This window comes from Rhodnius prolixus, unplaced genomic scaffold, assembly GCF_049639745.1.
Source record: "Rhodnius prolixus isolate KJV_2025 unplaced genomic scaffold, Rpr scaffold_5, whole genome shotgun sequence".
Taxonomy (NCBI): Eukaryota; Metazoa; Arthropoda; class Insecta; order Hemiptera; family Reduviidae; genus Rhodnius; species Rhodnius prolixus.
Window position 1 is genome coordinate 22,024,696 of NW_027411624.1, and position 25,429 is coordinate 22,050,124.

The 25,429-nt window shown below is 34.8% G+C and overlaps 1 long non-coding RNA gene across 1 annotated transcript in view; it reads right to left on the bottom strand.

The window, feature by feature from the left end:
• Nucleotides 1-11,574: 11,574 nt before the first annotated feature.
• Nucleotides 11,575-25,429, bottom strand: part of LOC141458533 (uncharacterized) — a 42,907-nt gene continuing 29,052 nt past the window's right edge. The window contains exons 2-3 of the long non-coding RNA XR_012461045.1: nt 13,270-13,407; nt 11,575-13,067 (exon numbers count right to left, since the gene is read on the bottom strand). This is a non-coding gene — a long non-coding RNA (uncharacterized lncRNA). The remainder of the gene's footprint in view (nt 13,068-13,269; nt 13,408-25,429) is intronic.

Here is a 25,429-nt window from a genome sequence, read left to right on the forward strand (position 1 = left end):
AAGCAAATCTCTGTTACGGTGTGTTCGACGTGTATACACGTCAAAGCAAATCTCTGTTACGGTGTGTTCGACGTGTATACACGTCAAAGCAAATCTCTGTTACGGTGTGTTCGACGTGTATACACGTCAAAGCAAATCTCTGTTACGGTGTGTTCGACGTGTATACACGTCAAAGCAAATCTCTGTTACGGTGTGTTCGACGTGTATACACGTCAAAGCAAATCTCTGTTACGGTGTGTTCGACGTGTATACACGTCAAAGCAAATCTCTGTTACGGTGTGTTCGACGTGTATACACGTCAAAGCAAATCTCTGTTACGGTGTGTTCGACGTGTATACACGTCAAAGCAAATCTCTGTTACGGTGTGTTCGACGTGTATACACGTCAAAGCAAATCTCTGTTACGGTGTGTTCGACGTGTATACACGTCAAAGCAAATCTCTGTTACGGTGTGTTCGACGTGTATACACGTCAAAGCAAATCTCTGTTACGGTGTGTTCGACGTGTATACACGTCAAAGCAAATCTCTGTTACGGTGTGTTCGACGTGTATACACGTCAAAGCAAATCTCTGTTACGGTGTGTTCGACGTGTATACACGTCAAAGCAAATCTCTGTTACGGTGTGTTCGACGTGTATACACGTCAAAGCAAATCTCTGTTACGGTGTGTTCGACGTGTATACACGTCAAAGCAAATCTCTGTTACGGTGTGTTCGACGTGTATACACGTCAAAGCAAATCTCTGTTACGGTGTGTTCGACGTGTATACACGTCAAAGCAAATCTCTGTTACGGTGTGTTCGACGTGTATACACGTCAAAGCAAATCTCTGTTACGGTGTGTTCGACGTGTATACACGTCAAAGCAAATCTCTGTTACGGTGTGTTCGACGTGTATACACGTCAAAGCAAATCTCTGTTACGGTGTGTTCGACGTGTATACACGTCAAAGCAAATCTCTGTTACGGTGTGTTCGACGTGTATACACGTCAAAGCAAATCTCTGTTACGGTGTGTTCGACGTGTATACACGTCAAAGCAAATCTCTGTTACGGTGTGTTCGACGTGTATACACGTCAAAGCAAATCTCTGTTACGGTGTGTTCGACGTGTATACACGTCAAAGCAAATCTCTGTTACGGTGTGTTCGACGTGTATACACGTCAAAGCAAATCTCTGTTACGGTGTGTTCGACGTGTATACACGTCAAAGCAAATCTCTGTTACGGTGTGTTCGACGTGTATACACGTCAAAGCAAATCTCTGTTACGGTGTGTTCGACGTGTATACACGTCAAAGCAAATCTCTGTTACGGTGTGTTCGACGTGTATACACGTCAAAGCAAATCTCTGTTACGGTGTGTTCGACGTGTATACACGTCAAAGCAAATCTCTGTTACGGTGTGTTCGACGTGTATACACGTCAAAGCAAATCTCTGTTACGGTGTGTTCGACGTGTATACACGTCAAAGCAAATCTCTGTTACGGTGTGTTCGACGTGTATACACGTCAAAGCAAATCTCTGTTACGGTGTGTTCGACGTGTATACGAGGTGTGTTCAAAAAGTAACGGGAATTTTCGTTTTTTGAAAAAAATATTTATTTATTCATCTACATTAATATTGTCGCCTTCAAAGTAGTCCCCTTCGCATACAATACACTTGTGCCAGCGCTTTTTCCAATCTTCGAAACACTTCTGAAACTCGATCTTTGTGATAGCTTTCAGCTCTTTCAGCGATTCGCTTTTAATGTTCTCTTTATGTTTGGAAATAGAAAAAAGTCACATGGAGCCATGTCTGGCGAATATGGAGGCTGGGGCATCGTTAAAGTTTTGTTTTTGGCCAAAAATTCACGAACAAGCAATGAAGTGTGAGCAGGTGCATTATCGTGGTGCAAAATCCATGAATTGTTTTGCCACAAATCCGGGCGTTTTTTTCGGATTGCTTCACGCAAACGGCGTTGAACTTGTAGGTAGTACTCCTTATTGATTGTTTGACCTTGTGGCAAGAATTCATGATGCACTATGCCATTAAAATCGAAGAACACAGTGAGCATAACCTTCACATTCGACCGCACTTGTCGAGCCTTTTTCGGTCTTGGCGATCCAGAATGCCTCCACTGGGACGATTGATCCTTAGTTTCGACATCATATCCGTAAACCCATGTTTCGTCACTTGTTATAACACGTTTCAGTAGATCCGCATCGTTGTCGACTTCATTGAGTGACTCTTGAGCAACTTCCATTCTCCGCTGTTTTTGTTCGAAATTCAACAATTTTGGAACAAATTTTGCTGCCACACGTTTCATACCCAAAACATCCGAAAAAATTTCATGGCATGAGCCAATTGATATGGCAACATCATCAGCGACTTCTCTGATTGTGATTCGGCGATCGTTCATAACCATTTCTTTCACTTTTTTCACGTTTTCATCGGTTGTTGATGTGCTTGGACGTCCAGGTCGTTCGTCATCTTCAACGTTTTCGCGGCCATCTTGGAAACGCTTATACCACTCGTAAATCCTTGTTTTACTCATAGCAGACTCACCATATGCCTTTATTAACATTTCACACACTTTATTACACTTTATTTCATTTTTTACGCAAAATTTAATACAAATTCTTTGATCCATTTTTTTTAACAAACAAAAATCGCCAAGCTCGAAAAACACGTCTAACCTTAACGGCTGCCACTTAAGAAGTAAACAATGAATATTACTGAAAATTTTATCGTACTTCAGGGGCATGTGTACCAACATAATAAAAAAAAAATTTTACAATCAGACTCTCCAAACCCGCGAAATTTAAAAATTCCCGTTACTTTTTGAACACACCTCGTACACGTTGTAAAAAATATAAAATTGCCATTAACTATAAAAACTCGAAATTTTAATAAAATACAATAAGAATATTATTTGGTGGGATGTTTCCTTTATCAAGTTTGGTCTCCGCATTAGAGATTGGGAATTACGCACACAAATAGAAGCTCTCAACCCTTGTGCAATGCCGTTTTTACATCTTAGATAGAGGTTCAAACCTCAGGACGAGCATGATTTCATTTTGCACAGGATTTAAAAAGCTCTTTTCTTCTTTTGTAAAAGCTCTTGCGTCTCTAGTTAACTAGAGCAATGTATACGTGAAGTGGTGCAAGATTTTGAAAGTGTTACAGAATACTCTGTAATCTGTAAGCCCCAGAGATTGCAGAAAAAGTCGCTTGCAGTGACTATTACGACTTTGTAAACTTTTGGTTGTTTTGCCCCTGCGTTCGACGTGTATACCATGTCATTGTCTGATTTTAATTCCGCACACTGTGGGGGACTTTTTTAAAACTAAATTCCACGATTAACTGGTTAAATAATTTTCAAGCGAAATAAAATGTTATTAATGTATTCGGCTGTATAAATTATTTATTTATTTATAGATTTCGTAGGTTTTCGGCAGAAATCGGGGAGTTTAAATGTCAGAGAGAGTTTTTGACAAGTTGAATCAGCATGCCATGGCCGTAAATGTGTCTCAAAATCCCAAATGCTACACCATCAACAGAACTTGACCTTGGGTTCACTTCGATATTTATCAAATAATTATTAACTATTAATTTCAGTTTTTTTGCAAAAGCTATTGATTTCAACATATAGTATTAATTATTTTTTGAGCTACTTTTTTTGTTTTTTAATGTTAACATTTAAGCTATTTAAGGCTAATTTGTACTCCTTTCTCTTTCTCTCTCAATGGCACTACTACCCAGTTAGTTGGGTCCTGGCCTTCTCGATTTTACTCCGCCAGTCGAATATTAAAAGGCGTTGTTCATCAGCTTTCGTGATTGTCCAGGTTTCGGTGGCATATACCAGGACAGGGCGAATAAGAGTTTTATAAATTCATAGCTTGGTGGCCCTGTCCAACAACTTACTTCTCATGTGCTTAAAAAGGCCGAAGTAGCACTTATTCGTGGATATGATCCTCCTACTGATCTCGCTCGAGACGTCACTACTAGCAGTTACTAGAGAACCCAGGTACACAAAGCTGTCGTCGACCTTCTCAAATGAGTAGCCGCCGACTCTAAGGGGACCTTCAAACCTTTGATCGTTTGTTAAAAAATTTGTTAAAAAGGCGTGTACTTCTGCCAGCCTTTTCTATCTTCACAAAAACAGTTCTTACAGCATCGGCTGAATCTTCCTATAATGTTGACATCGTCGGCATACGCGAGGAGTTCTACAGACTTGTGAAATATACGAGTTCCGATGGTTTGTATTCCGGATTTTCTAATAACCCATTCCAAAGCTACGTTAAACAATAAGCAGGCTAACGCATCACCCTGCGTTCAACCCATTAGAAGCCCATTGGAAGTTTTGGGAGATATCCGACTGAACCCGCACAGCACAGTTGACAGAAGACATAATCATAGCAACAAGAATTTGTACTCCTTGTGTTGATGTAATTAGTGCTCATAAGTAGTTCTACAACTTTATTTTTAAACATATTTTCTGATAAATTGGATTGAGGGTGTTTTTGAAAGTGGAGGGGTTAGTTAGGCTTTTTTTTTTCAAAGTGCCTTTTAAAAATAATGTATGGATTTATTTCCTATTTAATACGACAATTTTCAAATTTAAAGACAATTCACTGAATGGAGGAAATGCATTTTAATAAAAAGATTTTAATAACAATAATAGTAATAGTCTTTATTAGAATAAATCCTCCTGGTCATCGACCATCAATGGAGTCGACCATCTCATACATTAAATAGATTTGATACAATACTGATAAGATTCAAAAACAATACAATAAGATAGAAATAAACAATTTAAACAAAAATTAATACAAACGAATAAATAAAAGAAAGATACTCCAAATAAGCAAAAGAAAAATAAATTGAAAATTTATATGCTCATGTAAAAAAATAAAATAAAGTAAAATAAAAAATAAATTAATTAATTAATTATAAAAGATAAATAAGAAAAAATAACTAATATAAATAATAATAATATAAAATAAGTAATCATCCTATCAAATTTTATTTTAGTAGACTAAAGTAAACATTTATTCAGTGAAGACAATTCACTGAATGGAGGAAATGCATTTTAATAAAAAGATTTTAATAACAATAATAGTAATAGTCTACAATAATAATAGTGACATGTTTAATACATTTTAACGTAATATTGTGGCAATTAATAAAAAGATTTTAATAACAATAATAGTAATAGTCTACAATAATAATAGTGATATATTTAATACATTTTAACGTAATATTGTGGCAATTAATAAAAAGATTTTAATAACAATAATAGTAATAGTCTACAATAATAATAGTGACATGTTTAATACATTTTAACGTAATATTGTGGGAATTAATAAAAAGATTTTAATAACAATAATAGTAATAGTCTACAATAATAATAGTGACATGTTTAATACATTTTAACGTAATATTGTGGGAATTAATAAAAAGATTTTAATAACAATAATAGTAATAGTCTACAATAATAATAGTGACATGTTATACATTTTAACGTAATATTGTGTGAATTAATAAAAAGATTTTAATAACAATAATAGTAATAGTCTACAATAATAATAGTGACAATGTTTAATACATTTTAACGTAATATTGTGGGAATTAATAAAAAGATTTTAATAACAATAATAGTAATAGTCTACAATAATAATAGTGACATGTTTAATACATTTTAACGTAATATTGTGGCAATTAATAAAAAGATTTTAATAACAATAATAGTAATAGTCTACAATAATAATAGTGACATGTTTAATACATTTTAACGTAATATTGTGGCAATTAATAAAAAGATTTTAATAACAATAATAGTAATAGTCTACAATAATAATAGTGACAATGTTTAATACATTTTAACGTAATATTGTGGCAATTAATAAAAAGATTTTAATAACAATAATAGTAATAGTCTACAATAATAATAGTGACATGTTTAATACATTTTAACGTAATTTTGTGGCAATTAATAAAAAGATTTTAATAACAATAATAGTAATAGTCTACAATAATAATAGTGACATGTTTAATACATTTTAACGTAATATTGTGGCAATTAATAAAAAGATTTTTCTAGCATTTTTATCGAAAATTGGTTACTTTAATTGCATAATATAAAAGACAGCCATGTTTTAGTATAAATGATATGTTTCAAAAAACTTTAAAACCTAAACTGTGTAAGGATAAAGTTTTGTTAGTGTTTGCTCCAGATTTTTATAGATATACATCAGCCAGCAACATCCTGTGAATCCGCTGGTATCCACTATTTTTTAATGATTTAAGGCGCGTCAACATCTGTGGTTATTGGCGCCCGGAGATATTTTTTTTAGTGAACAATTGGCCTCCGGACAGTGTTCACTCGTTACAGATAACACTGTCCCATCACCGGACAATGAGCTGTAATAAGCTTCTAGGAAGAAAACAAATTTAAGGACCAACAGCTGGATTTGAACCTGTTACCTTTGTGTTCAAAACCAGTATTCCCTATCCACTCAGCTACTCCATTCCAGTGCGTTGGTTTTTATCTCTATTCTCATTACTAAACTTTATTTTCATTTGGAAATTTGTTAAATAAAGAACAAGATTGCTGAAGAAACCGCTTTGTTGTGTTAAGATAAAAAGCCAACTTCTACAAAAAAAAAAAAAAATAAATAAAAAAAAAGGTGACTGTATAAAATTATTCAAAAGTTGGACATAGGAGCACATTCTGCCCGGTTCGAATAAGCTCTCCCATATGCTGCTATCTGGGGTAATTAAAACGTATTCTCAGTGAACACGCTTAGGAATGTGATTACTAATACACTGATCACAGTAAGATGTGATAAACCGAGATAGCTCTATACAAACATTAAGGTGTAAAACAGTGAGAGTAAACATGCGCACTGCTTGTCTACAAACCAGAACACCTAATTCTTTTTCTCCACATGATAATTGATGCTCACTCATCTCTAAACTAAGTATACATTTAAAGTATGTACTCCTTTGAAAGTATACGCTATTTACCGACGCCACAGTAAGTGCTACACTGTATACTAACACAAGCAAAACTCCACGGTGAGTTTTACAGACACACACACACACACATTATTAACTACAGATAACTAATACTGCCTTCTCATTAGAGTTACTGCATGTTTCTTTACAATTTTATGTACCATTAATTCCTTTATGCATGTAAATAAATTATATATTTATATATTCTTCCTATCTACGCGGCTAATACATATTTATAAAACGAAATTAACATTATTCCATTATATTCTCTCCTTTTTAACATGTTAGCTGATTGCTTTAATAAAATTATCATCGTACAAGCATATTAATTAATGAAATCATCATTAGTATTATTCAGAAAAGAAAATTAATTAAACCTTATTATCATATTAATTCATTCATTTAATCATTTTTAATATTTGTTGAAAAAATATTAAAATAACCTTCTCTAATAAATATTTCATTTTCAAATAAATTGGTTGTAAAAAATCTATCACTAAATCTATGGGAAAATGGTATTTAAATTTAAAATTAATGTTAAGTACTAGGAAACGGATTAGCTGAGTGGTTAGCGAGTACTGGTTTTCAACACAAAGATCACAGGTTCGAATCCAGCTGTTGGCCGCATTAGATTTTTTCCTTCTAGGGGGTTGCTTACAGCTCACAGTTCGGTGATGGCTGTAACGAGAGTACACTGTCTGGTGACCGGCAGTACACTTCCCTTCAAGCACCGGGTGGAAATATTACTTATTACTATTGTAATGCTCGTTAATGTTGAAACTAGTTCCCTGAGAATGGCAGAAAAATGGTAAACTAGTTGATTTTAGAAAATAGTAAAAAGTATTAAAAAGATGGTTGTCTGGAAGTAGTGGTGAGGGGGTACATTTGAACACCATTGAACAGCTTTAATTTCCAAATTCGCCAAATATTTAAAACATTTATGATTGGTAATTTTCTCCATATGTTGTGGTAGAACTGTTGTATAATTGGCAGAAGTTCCCTTCGTTTTCATTGTTTGTAAAGTCAGAATTGAGGAATGTTATATTCTGTAAGGTGGAAGTAAAATTTTTGTTGCAGCTTTGGAAGTGTATTGTGAAGATTGTAGTGGACAAGGTCTAAGTATTGTTAGTCCATATTACCATTTGGAATTCGTATTTTTAAATCTAGTATTTACAAAAGTCTATTTGCTTGCAAAAAGTGTTGGATTTTATATTTTCTTTTATGGAAGGAGAAGGGGCAAATTTCAAAATCTCAGTTAAAATGTGCCCTACCGACCCTTTTTTGTTTATTCGCAGATAAGGGGAAAGTGGTCCGAACCTACATTAAGAAGCGCAACAAGCCGAATATCTTGTTCAAACTTCCTAAACCCATCATCACTTCGGGTACAACATCCCGAACTGAGTCATTCTTGATTTTTGAACCAGATTTCAGTGGTTTAAAAGAGAAAGTAATGTAGTAGTGAGAGAAATAACTGATAGAAGATAGATTCAGAGTAAAGTAATATCATTTCTTTATATTTTATATTTACGTTTGAGACAAAATTTTTAAATTAAAAAAATATAGATATGTACGAGGGTCTTTTGAAAAGTCCGTGCAAAAATAAAAACTACTTAATTTTTGGGGGTAAACCTTTTTTATTTTTCAACATAGTCTCCTTTTAGGCTTATACACTTCGTCCAACGCTGCTCTAGTTTGTTCATCCCTTCCGAATAATAGGATTTGTCCAAGTCTGAAAAAAAGCCATTCGTTTCTGCAATCACCTCCTCGTTTGAATAAAATCTTTTTCCCGCCAGCCATTTCTTCATATTGGGGAACAAATAGTAGTCCGAGGGAGCCAAGTCTGGAGAATAGGGGGGATGTGAAACGAGTTGGAACCCTATTTCCATTAATTTTGCGACCACAACTGCTGAGGTGTGAGCTGGTGCGTTGTCGTGATAGAAAAGGACTTTTTTGTGGGCCAATCGTGGGCGTTTTTCTTGCAGCTCGGTTTTCAAACGGTCCAATAACGATGAATAATATGCACCTGTATTACCCTTTTCCAGATAGTCGATGAGGATTATTCCTTGCGAATCCCAAAAGACAGTCGCCATAATCTTTCCGGCCGAAGGAACGGTCTTCACCTTTTTTGGCGCAGATTCCCCCTTGGTAACCCATTGTTTAGATTGTTCTTTGGTCTCAGGAGTGTAGTGATGTATCCATGTTTCATCCACAGTGACGAAACGACGCTTAAAGTCCTGCGGATTCTTCTGGAACAGCTGCAAACCGTCCTTGAAACACTTCACACGATTTCGTTTTTGGTCAAGCGTGAGCAATTGCGGCACCCATCTTGCGGATAGCTTTGTCATGTCCAAATGTTGATGCAAAATATTATGTACCCGTTCATTCGAGATGCCCACAGCACTAGCAATCTCACGCACCTTCACTCTTTTGTCATCCATCACCATATCAAGGATTTTATCAATGATTTCTGGAGTAGTAACCTCAACAGGGCGTCCAGAACGTTCAGCGTCACTTGTGCCCATATGGCCACTCCGAAAATTTTGAAACCACTTATAAACTGTTCTAATCGAAGGTGCAGAGTCTCCATAATGTTTATCAAGCTTCTCTTTAGTCTCCTGAGGCGTTTTGCCTTTCATAAAGTAGTGTTTAATCAACACACGAAATTCTTTTTCGTCCATTTTTTGAAAATCACTCGACTTCCTCGATTCAAACGAATGCCAAACACAAAGGAATAGACCGATCTGGCTGAAACTTGGTGCATGTTCTTCCAAGAGATGCTACTAACTAAACATAACCTCGATACGCGCCACCGAATATTTTGTTCAAACTTCCTAAACTCATCATCACTTCAGGCACAACATCCCGAACTTAGTCATTCTTGATTTTTGAACTAGATTTCAGTTGTTTAAAAGAGAAAGTAATGTAGTAGTGAGAAAAATGACTGATAGAAGGTAGATTCAGAGTAAAGTAATATCATTTATTTCTATTTTATATTGTGTTCAAAGGTACCCCACCAGTGAGGCAGATATTAACATTTGACATTTAAATTAAAAAAATATAGATATGTAAGTAAAGTACCAACTGTTTATTGATATAGATCTGTTAAGAAGACTTGAAAGTTGTAGAAAACAAAATAAAAAGGTTCAATAATACGATTCTGTGCACTCTGTAACAGAAAATGTAAATTCTGTCCAAATGTGCCCCCCTTTCCACTATAATTTTGTTTTGATTATTAATTATTTAAAATGGGTCCCTCAGTTGTTATAAAAAATGAAATACTATTTTTTTTTTACTGCTCTTATTTGAATTAATTGCCAGGAAATACTAGCTCCATATTAGGTTTTGAAATGCTTTTATTACTTAGCTAAACGGATGTCAAGTCTTTGATCACTTACAAAGCCGTGGAGAAATAATTAAACACATTAAACTGTAAAAGTTCCACCAATGTCAATCACTAAAATAAAAACTACTTTGGTGAAGTATTTCACATACCATTTGGTATTTATTGTTCTTTTTTTGGTGATGTAGGGGGACAGAGAATTTTGAAGCAATACATTTCTTAGAATCCCTTGTTTACCTCCATGGAAGCAGAGGGAAGGTTACAAATAATAAGTGACACAGGAGAAAAGAACTTAAAGAATTAGATGGAAAGAAAAACTTGCTTATAGTAATTTCAATCCTTGAAAGCGGGAACCCGATTCTTGTAAAGAAAAGCCGGCCATCTTCATTTCTTTCCTCTACAAAAAGAAGCACTGGTAAAAGTGGTAACAAGATGACAAGAAGTAGACGATGAAGAAGATCTAGAGAGGAGGAAAAAATAAATAAGAAAACCAAGATTGAGTTTGGTTTGCTCACTATCGACGAACATTCACATTAAAATGTAGGTCTGATTGGTGATAATGCGAGCCGACGTTCCAACAATCTGTGGAAGAGGTTTGTTTTTTTTTTATCCTCTTGAAGCTTCTTGATGAGGAGACACTGGACAACAATAGGCGACCTCAGCAACCGCATTCCGTACGTCAGCAAGGTGGCCGCCTCGAATTTCAATGAGGTGAGTCTCAGTCACAAACAGGAGTTATGCAAAGACACGCGCTCGTTCCCAGCAAATATTCTTGCTTGCATAATGTTGATTGCTGGCCTTTTATCGCTATTAAACATTTATCTCTTTCATTAATTACCCAGCTTTTAGGTTCTACTTTAATTATGATTTCTTGTATAGTTTTTATTCTTACAATAAATGTCAAATTAATGTTTGCATTTGGATAGCCACTAACAATTATTTCTTATTTATTATTTACTTTTAAATACAATGAGCTTTATAGCAAAGAATTGACTTATCATATCCACAACAATTCAGTCAACAAAAAAGTGCAGTCAGAAATATTACTAGCTATGATTGGATCAGCTCACATTGGTAAGCATACTGAATTCCTATGCACAGATCCCGGGTTCGAATTCAGCTTAACCTAGATTTACTCTTCTTTAGAGCTTCTTACAGCTTACTGTCCGATGACCAACAGTGTAGGCCGGTTAGTGCACTGAGAAAAACTCTGGGTGCCAATAACCTCAGATGTTGCCGCTCCTTAAATATACCTTTCTAGCTGAAAACATATCCAAACCAATTAATTTATAAAGTAAAGTAAAGTAATCGCCTATCTTTTCAGGCGGAGCTTAACGTCCAACTACCAATTAGGTGTCGTGGACGGAGGCGACTAGCAAACATACTTTACTATAAAAATGTCTATTATTAACCATTAAATAAAATCCAAGGCCTAAAACCGGGAATCGATCCCAGTACCACAATACATTATTAGCTTCGCAGGTCTCACCTCTAACCGCTCGGCTACCGTGGCGCCTCATTTCTCTCCTGTTGGACTCATTACTCTCCCATTGCACTCATTACTCTCCTATTGGATTCATTACTCTCCCATTGAACTCATTACCCTCCCATTGCACTCATTACTCTCCTATTGAACGCATTACCCTCCCATTGCACTCATTACTCTCCTATTGGATTCATTACTCTCCCATTGAACTCATTACCCTCCCATTGCACTCATTACTCTCCTATTGGATTCATTACTCTCCCATTGAACTCATTACCCTCCCATTGTACTCATTTCTCTCCTGTTGGACTCATTACTCTCCCATTGCACTCATTACTCTCCTATTGGATTCATTACTCTCCCATTGAACTCATTACCCTCCCATTGCACTCATTACTCTCCTATTGGACTCATTACTCTCCCATTGCACTCATTACTCTCCTATTGGATTCATTACTCTCCCATTGAACTCATTACCCTCCCATTGCACTCATTACTCTCCTATTGGATTCATTACTCTCCCACTGAACTCCCATTGGAGATGGCCGTAGGTCTATAAGCTTAAAGATAAAATTAAATAAGCATGACCGATATTGACAGTAATCTTTCTTTTGTATTAATGAATCAGTGTACCAAAAAGATGTACATTACTTTACAATTATTATTATATATTATTTTAATACAAAGTTTTGGCGGTAGGAAGAGCTGTTTTCTGGTGTTGGTATAATACTTCAAAGATTAAATAATATTTCAGGTAATTTGGGAATACTTAATAAACAAACCTAGTGCAACTAATAAAAATATCAACATTATTTACCAAATCACTTGCCTTTTTAAATAAAGAATTAAATTTCTTTTTACAAAAAATTAAAATAAAAAGTTATCTCAAGAAGACACACGTTTGAAAAATGACATTTTTAATTTGTTTAGTTTACTATACGAAAATTTGCAATACAATCGATATAACAAGTACTAAATTAGTTTAGGAGTACAAAAATTTATTGTGATTTATTTAAAAAATTTCAGGTAGAATAGAATTTTAGCCTGACTAAATTGACTTGTACAGTTATTTCAGATTTTCTAAAAGAAATTAGCAACCGATGCCTTTGTCTCTTTAGTTAAAGAGTAATACTATTTGTTTACTTATTTGCAGCTTAAAATTGATATAGGGAAAACTATATTATTCCTTGATTAGTAATGCACAACTGCATGATGAATAAATGCAACTAGAAATCCTGATGATACCATCTGAAAACACACACACAAAAAAAATCATTAATTACGTAAATTTGAGTCCAAATAACTCATACTAAACGTACTTATTCAGCACATTGTTGGTAGACAATAAATATTATCACTAAATTGCATTATGGGTATAATTTATTTTTATAGGATGAAATAAACAAATAAATAATGCAAAAATAAAATAAATATAAACTTTTCATCTTACCTTTAAATTTTTGGACAACAATTTTGTACAATTATATTAATTTGTTTATTGTACTGACTATATTATAATCTTTATTGTGTACAGGTTGAAAGTATAAATAGTTTTATTGACGTGACACATCATTCTACAATGTTTTAACTGAAAAGAATTAATATAATTTATAAGTAAAGTAAAAAGTAAAGTATTGTCTGTTTTTTTCTGGTGGGCTTTACGTTTAAACTACCAATTAGGTATCGTGGATGGGAGCAACTTGCGAACAGTTCTTATTTTAAATATTAAATAAAATCCAATATTCTAGACCGGGAATCGAACCCACTATCCAACAATACATAAATATTTACTTTTGGGCAACGCCTCTAACCGCTCGGCTAACGTGGAATAATAATTATAATTTAAATTTTACATGAATTCTTTCTTTCAATTATATTTTTTAAATATTATTTTACGAGGTCTGTAATGAGACTGATTTTTTTAAATTTTTTTATTCAAAAAGAATTACTATTCTATATTGTCACCTACAAAATAACATCCTTCTGATGCCACAAAGTGCTGGAGACGTTTCTTCCACTCCTCATAGCAGTGCTCGAACTCCGATACTGGAATAGCCTTCAGCTGGTCGGTTACAGCCGTTTGAATGTTTTCGACTGTCCCAAAATGAGTTCCCTTGAAGTGATTTTTCAACTTCGGGAAGAGAAAAAAGTCACAAGGACTCAAGTCAGGCGAATAAGGAGGCTGAGGAGCCACAGGAATGTTCTTACTGACCAAAAAATCGTTTATTGAAATTGCTGTATGACAAGGAGCATTGTCGTGATGCAACACCCACTTGTTCCTGATGTTTGGTGTCACACGAATGACCCTTTTTCGAAGTTTTACAAGAATCTCTCGGTAAAAGTGTTGATTGACCGTTTGACCTTGAGGTAGAAACTCTTTTGTGGACGATTCCGTGGATATCGAAAAAACAAATCAGCATGCATTTGATCTTTGACTTCGCCATCCTTGCTTTTTTGGGCCTTGGAGAGGTTGAAATGTGCCACTCCATGCTCTGGTGCTTGGTTTCTGGGTCGTACTCAAACACCCAAGACTCGTCACCAGTAATGACACGTTCCAGAAAATGGGATCAAACCTCAAAGGAACTCATTTTTGGACAGTCGAAAACATTCAAATGGCTGTAACCGCCCAACTGAAGGCTATACCAGTATCGGAGTTCGAGCACTGCTATGAGGAGTGGAAGAAACGTCTCCAGCTCTGTGTGGCTTCAGAAGGAAGTTATTTTGAAGGTGACAATATAGAATTGTGATTCTTTTTTGAATAAAAAAATTTAAAAAAATCAGTCTCATTACTTAATTTACAGACCTCGTATTAATTACTTCACCTTTCTCCAATGAAGTGAACAAAATTCTCACGAAATCTCTTTGGAGAAATCATCACAGTTCAGTTCTTAATTATTTTAATATTTTAAGAGATAAAGCCTCCGCCTTCACAAAAAAAATTTACATTAAAGAGGGACCTACATTCGAACAGAAGAGGAAAATTAATAAGCAAATACCTAATTAATGTAATTAAGTTTTGTTAATTTACGAAAATTCAATAAAATTTGATTGGTTGTTAAAGAAATACAATTTTTTCCGCGTTTCTCCTTTTAAAAAAAGACCGCCTTGCTAATGATGTGTGTTTTTCTTGTTGGTAGTTGACAACGCAATGTTATTTAACAATTAGACTGCACATGCAACTCATTACTACTGCTAACAGTTACAACAATACATCTATCCGATCAATCTTAACTGTTCGATCAATATTCATTCAGAGATAATTATCTTGAAGTAGATAATCTAGAGAAGATATCTAATGTTTTATCTAAACATTAACCTGCTTTAGTTTTGTAACAAAATCTTGAGAACCTTTTCTCTTCAACTGTACAAGACAAATGCAATGCATCGGCTTTCGTGTTTTATTCATAGATCTTGACGAAGTGGGAGAAGCACGAGTACAGAGGAAGGAGAATGACGGAAAGAGATAGAGAAAGAAAAAGAATACTAGAAAATCCGCATAGATTAGAATCCCGCGGCGATAGTACAACATCCAATTATGGGGACTAGAGATAGACGAGCACCTCATTAGACTGACGTTGATTTACATCGCAAGTTGAAAGTTAGACGGACGGACAGGCCAGACTTGTAGAAAGAAAGAAGGAATTGACGGACTGGCGGCATTGACTGATTGACGGACTGTCCATACCGATCAGATGCACTCCCTTGGCTGCCCTGATCATCATCATCATCATCATCATCATCTTAAGACGTACCGACATTCTTACTGTACACATAAATAAGAATGTGACAATTTCTTGTTAAATTGCTGCGCTCCCTTTCTAGGAAGAACCGAGATTGAAGTAAAAAAAGGGGCAAAAACTGCATCAAATATAAATTATACTCAACGTATTTTTAAAGAAGTAGAAGAAGTAGAAGAGGTAGAAGAAGTAGAAGTAGAAAAGAAATCAATGTCTCCTCCAGATATAATAAAGATATGAAATTCCTTATATGATGAAATTACATTATTTTTTTAATTTTATATTTTTATCTGCAACAACCTTTTATTGATTCTAACCTTATATTTCTTGTAGTTAGATGCTTATAAATTTCTTATCTTATTAAAGTAGTGACTTTAGTCTATAAATAATAACAAAAAGGCAACACTTTCCGCTGTTAATATTTAGCAGTACAACATTCAAGTTAAGTAGAACATTTAATTTTATTAAAAAATAACGTTTCGAAAATATAACAGATTTCAATTGGAAGAGCTTGGTGCAAAAAGGAGTTATCTACATTTTTTCAGAAAATGTGTTTAGTGGCGCTCCCTATTGTATGTTCAATTCTACATCTTTTGGTGCATAAACGAGTCTTTATGCAGACTCGTTAATTATTACTTATACTCTAACCTAGGTTAGATGTGGAGCAAAAATGAGTTTTCTACTGCAGATAACTTTCTTTTGCTCCAAACAGAAAAGATGACGCCATCAATCAAACAAAAATGTTTATATTAGGTTTATTTAATTAGGTGGATATTATTATTTTTCCTTTTGACGGGCATAATAATATATCTAACATTCGCTTCGACAAGACACAAAATGCTACTTAAAAGCTCAAAAACAAGAAATCTGTTGACTAAAGTACTTAATATGTACTCAAGTTTTACTGAAAATTATGATTTTGGTGCAAAAAAGAGTTAGCTGCAAAATAACTTTTGCTTATAGCAAGCTTAAAAAATGCCCTAGAAAGTTTAAATTGAGTCCCAAATGACCCCCATCACAGTATATGAACTAATCCTTACAGTAGACACAACATAAGGAATACATCTTAAAGTATATTTAGTTTTTTTTTGTCTCTACTAAAATTTTTAAAAAACTGTAGATAACTCCTTTTTGCAACAAGCTCTTCAATTATTAGCAGAAACAGTAAATGCATACAGAGAACAGTTTTTTTCACTTTATTTGTATATTTGCAACTGCAACAATTGTTGCATCAAGTAAATTTGATCTTACTGGTTCAGTTCTTGTATTGACATGGTTAGAGCAATCACCCACTGGTGAAACTCTTTCACAATGATTTAATCACAATAGATCTCTAGGCCACTTCCACTTCAAACGACGAGGAGGATTGTTGGGAAGGTGAGGAAAGGAGAGTTGTTGGGCAAGAGGATTAGGATGGAGAGCTAGGAGGCTGTGAAATTTGCGATAGCGAGACTTTACTAGGTCAGTGACGAAAGGGGTGTGAAGGTCAGTGTGTATGGTAAGGTTAGAAATGTAGTAAGGAGCATTCAGGATTTTCCGTAGGATTTTAGGCTGTAGTGTCTGCAAGCGTTTGGAGTTAGAGGGTTTGGTTGAGCCCCGCACTTCTGCTCCGTATGTCCATATCGGTCTTAACAGTGTCTTGTAAATAGTCAGTTTGTGATTCAGGTCGAGTTTGGATCTGCGGTCAAGTAGTCTAGTAAGTAGCTTGTAGCGTCTGTTCACGTCTTGTTGTTTCAGTCGAGTATGTGGGTTCCACGTGAGTCTCTTGTCAATGCACAGTCCTAAGTATCGTACTACGTTACACCGTTCAGTTGAACTGGTGGACTCGCAGATTTTCGTAATGTAAAAGTAATGTGCACTGATTTTTCTTCATTAATTTTTATTTTCCATTTTCGGAACCGGGTTTCGAGAAAATTTAAATGAATTTGAATATTCTGACTGGCATGAACCGGATCGGTGTGGGATGAAAGTATGGCAGTATCGTCGGCGAATGTTGAAACTATTGTATTTTGGGATAGAGGTAAGTCAGCAGTATATATTAGAAAAAGGAAAGGGCCTAGAATGCTTCCTTGAGGGACTCCAGCTTTTATAGGTATAAAGGACGAGAGGGCCTGCCCTTGACGAACGCGGCAGTACCGATCGGTTAAGTAAGATTTTAAGATCAAGTAGTAGGTGAAAGGAAGATGATTTATAAGTTTGTGCGGTAAGCCCGAGTGCCAGACCCGATCAAAGGCCTGAGCCACATCGAGAATGACGCCCGAACCAGTGAACAGTTAAGTTACTTATTGGAGACAGCGAGTACAGATGCAGTGACAGGAAACCTAGGAGAAGACAGATTCTGTACTCCACATTGACAAATTAAGCTCCTCAATAAAGGCTGATATTTCCTCGTCCTTAGAAGTAGCAGGAATTGATATTTAGAGCAGATTTAGGGCATTCTAGTCTGGGATGATTTTTTTTTTTTTTTTTTTAGGAGGAGATATGCCTTATACTATCCTCTGATGGTCAAGACAAAGGGCACACCTTCAAACAGGCCAGTAACTGGTTATCAAGCCGGTAACAGGTTGCGGGACTTGATCTGGACAAAGGCCGACTGCCATTGCCGAGTTAATCTAGACTCACGCTTCCTTGTAAGTCAGGATAGATCAGAAAAGCATCCCCAATGAGTGTTCCGCTGATGGTGAGCAATGATGTCAAAATAAAACTTCTCTTAAACCCAATCAGCTCCCGCTGTTCATTCTGACCCACTAAAATCCTCCAGCAGCTATGCAAAAACATTTAAAAACGTTCTGGAAATCTGGTTTGAATAACTCAAGATAAAGTTAAATGTTCTCTAATTCCAGAATATTTACTTTTATACGAACTATTTGCCCTCCAGTTTAAGCTTAAATCAGACTGCACTTTTTTTTTTGTACTGCAACTGTCAAAAATCTAGAACTACGTATAGTTTGGTAAATGATTAACATGGAATTCGCACATAAGACTCAAATAAGAAACTTACCAGCGCTACCACTGAGCATACGATCAAAACTGACATTGTTCCACAAAGTAAGAATTAAGCACTCCTGAAACTATTGAAACCAATTTGGAATTACAGCCTTGAAATAAGAGTGGACCAATCAAGCTTTAAAAATGAAAATTTAACAATCACTATTAGTGTTTAAAATTAGAACTTCCTAAACTAAAAATTTAGTATAAGAATTGGGTCCATAATAAATGAAAAATTTCATTTATAAGCTACAAAGTGATAACTTCAAAGTGAAAAAGTTCATTTATAAGCTACAAAGTGTTAACTTCATAAATAGTTAATAAATGAAAAAGTTCATTTATAAGCTATAAAGTGATAACATCATAAATAGTTAGTTAATAAATGAAAAGATTTCTGTAGAATGTGCGTAAGGGATAATGTTTTTAAATTAGACAAAAATCTTTTGTTTTTATGTTGGCCACAACAAGGCAACAGAACATCGAAACTACAACCTGCACAAGATTATACACATACTGCCACACAAACGCACGCTTTGTTGTAGAAAGACAAGTTAGACAATCACAAATATGAAACCAGTAGGTATAATTGAACATGCCCTGACAGGAATATTATTTAAGAGATTGTATATCATTTTGATTGCATAACCTTACAAATACCAACTTCTGTGCTGTGGCTATCTCTCTCTCAGTCTCATATGTGTTGTGTGTGTGTATATATATATATACAACTGTGCTGTGCTTGTATGCGTGCTGTATTTTGTATACATTTGTGTCTATTTTGAATTGCAAATTACTATACTTATACATACGCACGTACAAAGCAATAAATCCAACAAACCACATGCTTAAGTCTACATTCGAGATATCTCTGTAACCCAAGAATGACTTGAAAATTGTTATAACACCTGTGATTCCAATTTGAAAATTTAAAAAAAAAAAAATTATATAAAATTCATAACATAATAACAGATCTTTATATTTCTGTCAACATTTATATATAATATATAAGCTGTCATAAATTAATTTGTCAGATTTGTAAATCTAACCAACTGTACTTTCACTTCGGTACCACCAATAAACAAGCGATTATGTTTCTACTTTTTCTATTTTTGTTTCATTTTTTGGACTTTTATTAGTCGATTGCTGTCTTTTTAAAAAATAAATAAATAAATAATGTGAAGATGTTACTTCTTTCACCTTCTTTCTAGAATCCTTTCAGGTGCCAAAAAATAGAAAGGTCTTTCTGAAAATATTATTGAACCGATTTGCACCAAATAAATCTGGTTGTATCCTCACCTGACTTTCTCTTTCTACAGCTTACGGAAGTAAGTTTTATTTTTTTGTTAACGGCTCCATTTTATGTTTTAAATCTACCCAACCACACAGGCTTGGAAATTCTGTTTCTTAAATCTGGTTACTCGAACTCAGTTTTAGAAACTTTCATCAGAACGTAAAAATTCTCTTTATCAGTCATTTTCATTCAAATCGTCCTTATCGGCCAGGGCCACACCCAACTATTCCTGTCGACGGTTCTTGAATTTGTTTTGATAAAATGTAGGAACACGAGACAAATTTGAATTTAAATATTATATTTAGAATACTAGGAGAAAATGAAGTGTGAGTATTCAGCATATCGAATGAGATTGACAGATGAACATTTGAAAGCAACTCTTTTGATTGGATGCTGCAATTTCAAACCAAACGTTGATATCTTGAAAGCCAAACGTCAGTATCATGAATCTCACGACCGTTTATTTGCTTTTTAGTTTGTGAGATTCGTAATTATGCACACTAGGTCCGATATAAACTATCTTATTGCTAACTTCGCCTTCTCTGATGACTTTATGCAGTAAATAAATATATTGGTTGTCCTTGTTTTTTGTGCATTGCATTGGCACTCACCCAAGATTAACACGGGGAAGGCTGAACTTGGTTTTTCCTCTTTTTTCTAAGAGCTTTCGTTTTTCGCTGGCAAGTATTGTACATAATAAATATGGGGCCCGCACTCCTCATTTAGGGGCAATTATTCGGCCCTCTTTGCAAAAACGTTTGGTGAACTCTACTCTAGGCGATTAAAACACCAGTGACTTTGCGATTTACTGTAGTCTGATGAAGAGTGTAGTTAGATTATTTAAAGGAGTGTTACTGCTGGGTAACTTTTAGGTTAGTCTTTCTCAAAGTGGGCGATAACGGCCCCTTGTGGGCGCTGGAGGCCTACAGGGTGTCGGTAAAGGACCCAGAGAAAATTTGGGGATATTGAAGCGTGTAGGAGGGCGAGATGGCTGATTTTTGTTTTTCAGATAGTTTAAAATCAAAACCTGCCTACATCGATTATTTCCTTGTTTCCTTAATTTTGGGCTACAAAAGCCAATCCCGCAATTGTACCCCTGGATTGTGGTCGATTGTTCAACGATTTTTGATAGCATTCCCATCGACGTATTTTTGAGAACGTTGATTTAGTGCTGTGGCAACACTGCTAACTAGAAAGAGAAATCGTTTGCATGTTTTGCAGTAAATTCGAGTCTGATATTAACAAACTTGTTAAAAATCATCAGATTCATCCTTCACATTAGATTAGTTTAAAATTAAAGTTGACGTTTCATTACAACAGTCTCATTTAAAATTTAAGTTTGAACTCAGAAACAGGATAAGACTCATAAGTAGGGAACGGATTCGTATGTATTTACATATTTTTTTCTAGGCAATTTACAGACGTTTTTAAACTAGAAGTATTCATACTGACACTTTTTAAGCCGTTTGAGTCTACTTTTATTACACATATTTCCACATATTTGGATGTTATCGCATATTTATACATATTTGGTTAAAATAAATAAATATTTCTACATATTTAATCAAAATATGTACATATTTTTTCATATTTTTCATTTTGGGCATATTTTCATAATTGGGAGGTGGTTGACAGGAACTGTGAACCACAGACTGTAGGGCTGTGAATCACAGTGGGTACAATGGTTATTGTAATTTACACAGAATGCTGCTAAACAGTGACGGGCACTTGTTAGTTCTTTGAAGTTGTCTGACGTTGTCTGTTCTTTCAGCTCGTTCGTTGAAGTGTCCAATTCATTTCGTTCGGTCACTTAGTGTATTCTTTTTTGGGTGAAATGCCACGAACATCGGCCTCAAACAAACAACTGGTTGCTAAATATCTTCGCGAGTTTCCAGCAGAACTTTTTCGAAGTGATGGAGACATTTTGTACTGCACAGCTTGTGACAAGCACGTTTCTTGCTCTCAACGTTCCCAAGTCACCCAACATATTGCCACCGGATCGCACATAGAGAATAAAAACAGAAAGAAAGAGAGGACGTCCTATCAAGCCTTCCTTACATCTCCATCATCAAGTAAGTCTACTCTGAGTACAGATCTGTGTCGGGCTTTGGTTAGAGCAGATATCCCTTTCCACAAACTTAAAAATCCTCATTTCAAAGGATTCTTAGAGACCTATATTGGGAAAAAAATGCCTGAAGAGAGCACTCTGCGGAAAAACTACCTGGAAGATATCTATAAAGATACACTAACCAAAATTCGAGAACATATCAAAGATGGACCGATTTGGGTGCAATTGATGAAACCACTGATGTTGAGGGTAGATATATTGCCAATGCAGTTATTGGAAAACTTGACAGTGATGCTGTTGTGGATTCAAAACCATTCCTTTTGAACTGTGAGGTTCTCGAAAAATGCAATCATTCCACCATTTTACGATTCTTCGATGCCTCAATGCACATCCTATGGCCCAGTGGAGTTTTGAACGAAAAAGTTCTTTTATGTTCTGATGCTGCCCCCAACATGGTCAAGGCTGGGCAATCTATTCAGGTATTTTATCCTAAGATAATTCATGTGACGTGTATTGCTCATGCCTTGCATCGAGTAGCAGAAACTGTCCGATCTTTGTTCAGTAACGTAGATTCCTTAATCTCCTCGGTTAAAAAAGTGTTCTTAAAAGCACCAAGTCGCATTAAAATGCTAAAAGATCTCTATCCAGACTTGTGCCTTCCACCAGAACCAATATTGACAAGATGGGGTACTTGGCTGGAAGCAGCTCAGTATTACTATGAAAACTACAATAAAATCAAGAATGTCCTTTCACATCTCGAAGACGAAGGAGTAGCGATAAATACAGCCAAGTCTTTATTCGAGAAACCTAATTTAAGGAACGACCTTGCATTCATTTCTGACAATTGCGTATTTCTTGCACAAGCCATTACCCAACTTGAGTCCCAAAATGTTCGACTGACAGAAAACGTGTCCAACGTTAAAAAAGTCATCGAAAAGGTGGAAGGAATACCTGGGAGTAAGGGAGATCTGATCAGATCAAAACTGGTAGAAGTACTGAGCAAGAACAAAGGGTGGGAGACCATCTGCCAGATTTCTGATATTATCAGTGGAACAGAAGTCACCTCAGAACATCGTGTACCCTTTACAACCAACGAGATAACTTCTTTCAGCAAGGCACCTATAACATCTGTAGATGTTGAACGATCTTTTAGTCGCTACAAGTCCATCTTACGCCCAGATCGTCGTCACTTTACGTTCCAACATTTGAAATTTCATGTGGTTGCAAACAATTTCGAAGAGTGAAGTTTTCAAAATTGAAAATTTAACACATCTTTTTATAAATAGTAAAAATGCTCTTTGTTGTATAAATCATTATAACTTGCCCCCCCCCCAAAAAAAAATTCCATTTTACTTAAATATTCCAGAAAATATTTTAAGAAAATCACATATTTTCCACATAATTGGCGAAAATAAATGCATATTTTAATTAAATATTTGGCATTTTTAAATACATAAAAATCCGTTCCTTACTCAAAAGGCACGCTATATTTAAATTAAAGTAATGATTTTGATTGTGACTTTTTAAGATGTGTCTCAAAGTGGGAGGTACACGATATTTCATTTATTATTACTTATTTTTTTATTCACTTATTAGTTTTCGAACCTCTATTTCAGAACTTTGACTAAGATGATAGATTTGAAAAACAAAGATGGCGCGGTTTATGCCCCCGCAAGTTATGATTGGACTCAGATCTGAACATCTTCATATCAACAGTTTCCTTGCAAAATCTTTCAGATAAAATTGAATATGGTTAAAAGAGTATGCGAAATTAATTGAATAGCACATTTTATTGACAAATTTCAGCCAATCTCCTTTAGATTTCTGGTTTAGCTGACACTGTTTAAGAGAAACCCAATATATAAATACTTAATTAAAATATCAAATTAAAATAAATAATCTATTTAACCTGATACTTGTCTCACTTGTCAGTTTATTTTTAAAAAAGATATTTATGAAATGTAAACGATAATAACAGAATTTGGAATTTAAAAAAAAAAGTATTCGATAAAAAGATATAAGTAATGATAAAAATCAATTAGCTGACTTCATTTAAAATACTACTTGTCTTTTTCCCTTTGTTTTGTTTAATACTTTTATTTGGCTCGTGGTTATTGGTGCCACATTAGTGCATAAAAATGTAAGGCTGTAGAGGTTGCAATAAAAAGTTTTACATCTACTTGATATTCAGTCAAGCGAACTAACAATGTAGTCCTGATAAAAACCAAGTATTAACAAATAAAAAGACCCTTAAATATTTGCCGATCAAAACATTCCAAAAGGAACAGAAAAAACAAAAACAGAGGAGACCACCTTCAGATGTCTTTTGTGTATTCATCGCTGGCGTATATTCCCCAATCGCTATTGTGACTTGCCGACGGTTAGATATTCTACGAAAGAATGTTTTGAAAACGCCATAAGAAATAATATAAATTGAAGTAGAGATAATAAAATGAAAAAAAACGTTTGAAGGTTGTAAGAATATTAAAGACGGTAGAAATGACATTAGGTGGCTGTAGAAATTCTTGACATAGCCGTAAATACACGTTCATTAAGTTGAGTAATGTGCTAATTGGACTACATTCAGTATGAATGCTATCAATAAAAAAAAACAAACTAAGAAATCCTGTAATTATAAGTTCATTTAGAACTGAATTGGTTGAACAGAAACCATTATCTTTAAATTGAATCTTCTATAAGTGGTAAATTTGTTTTTAGTAATGTAATACCAGGGCAAATGCTAGGCAAACAAAATTAAGCCTGAAATTGGCAATAATCATTCCGCCTTATGGTTCAAAGAAGTCATCAATAACGATGAACAATATTTATTAAAATAATACTTTATTTGAAATTATTTAGATATATATCTTACAAAAATAAAGAATTTCCATTGTAATAACATTAAATCTTATATTAATGCTTATCAAAGGCATATTAGTTTGCTAAAATTGTTTAATCCTTATTTGTAACTGGATAACATAGAAATATTGTAAACAAACAGTTTAACCACAGCCAAAAGATGTAATAAGTTAAGTATCTAACTACGAGGGTCGTTTGAAAAGTCCGTGCAAAAATAAAAACTACTTAATTTTTTGGGGTAAACCTTTTTTATTTTTCAACATAGTCTCCTTTTAGGCTTATACACTTCGTCCAACGCTGCTCTAGTTTGTTGATCACTTCCGAATAATAGGATTTGTCCAAGTCTGAAAAATAGCCATTCGTTTCTGCAATCACCTCCTCGTTTGAATAAAATCTTTTTCCCGCCAGCCATTTCTTCATATTGGGGAACAAATAGTAGTCCGAGGAAGCCAAGTCTGGAGAATAGAGGGGATGTGAAACGAGTTGGAACCCTATTTCCATTAATTTTGCGACCACAACTGCTGAGGTGTGAGCTGGTGCGTTGTCGTGATGGAAAAGGACTTTTTTGTGGGCCAATCGTGGGCGTTTTTCTTGCAGCTCGGTTTTCAAACGGTCCAATAACGATGAATAATATGCACCTGTAATAGTTTTACCCTTTTCCAGATAG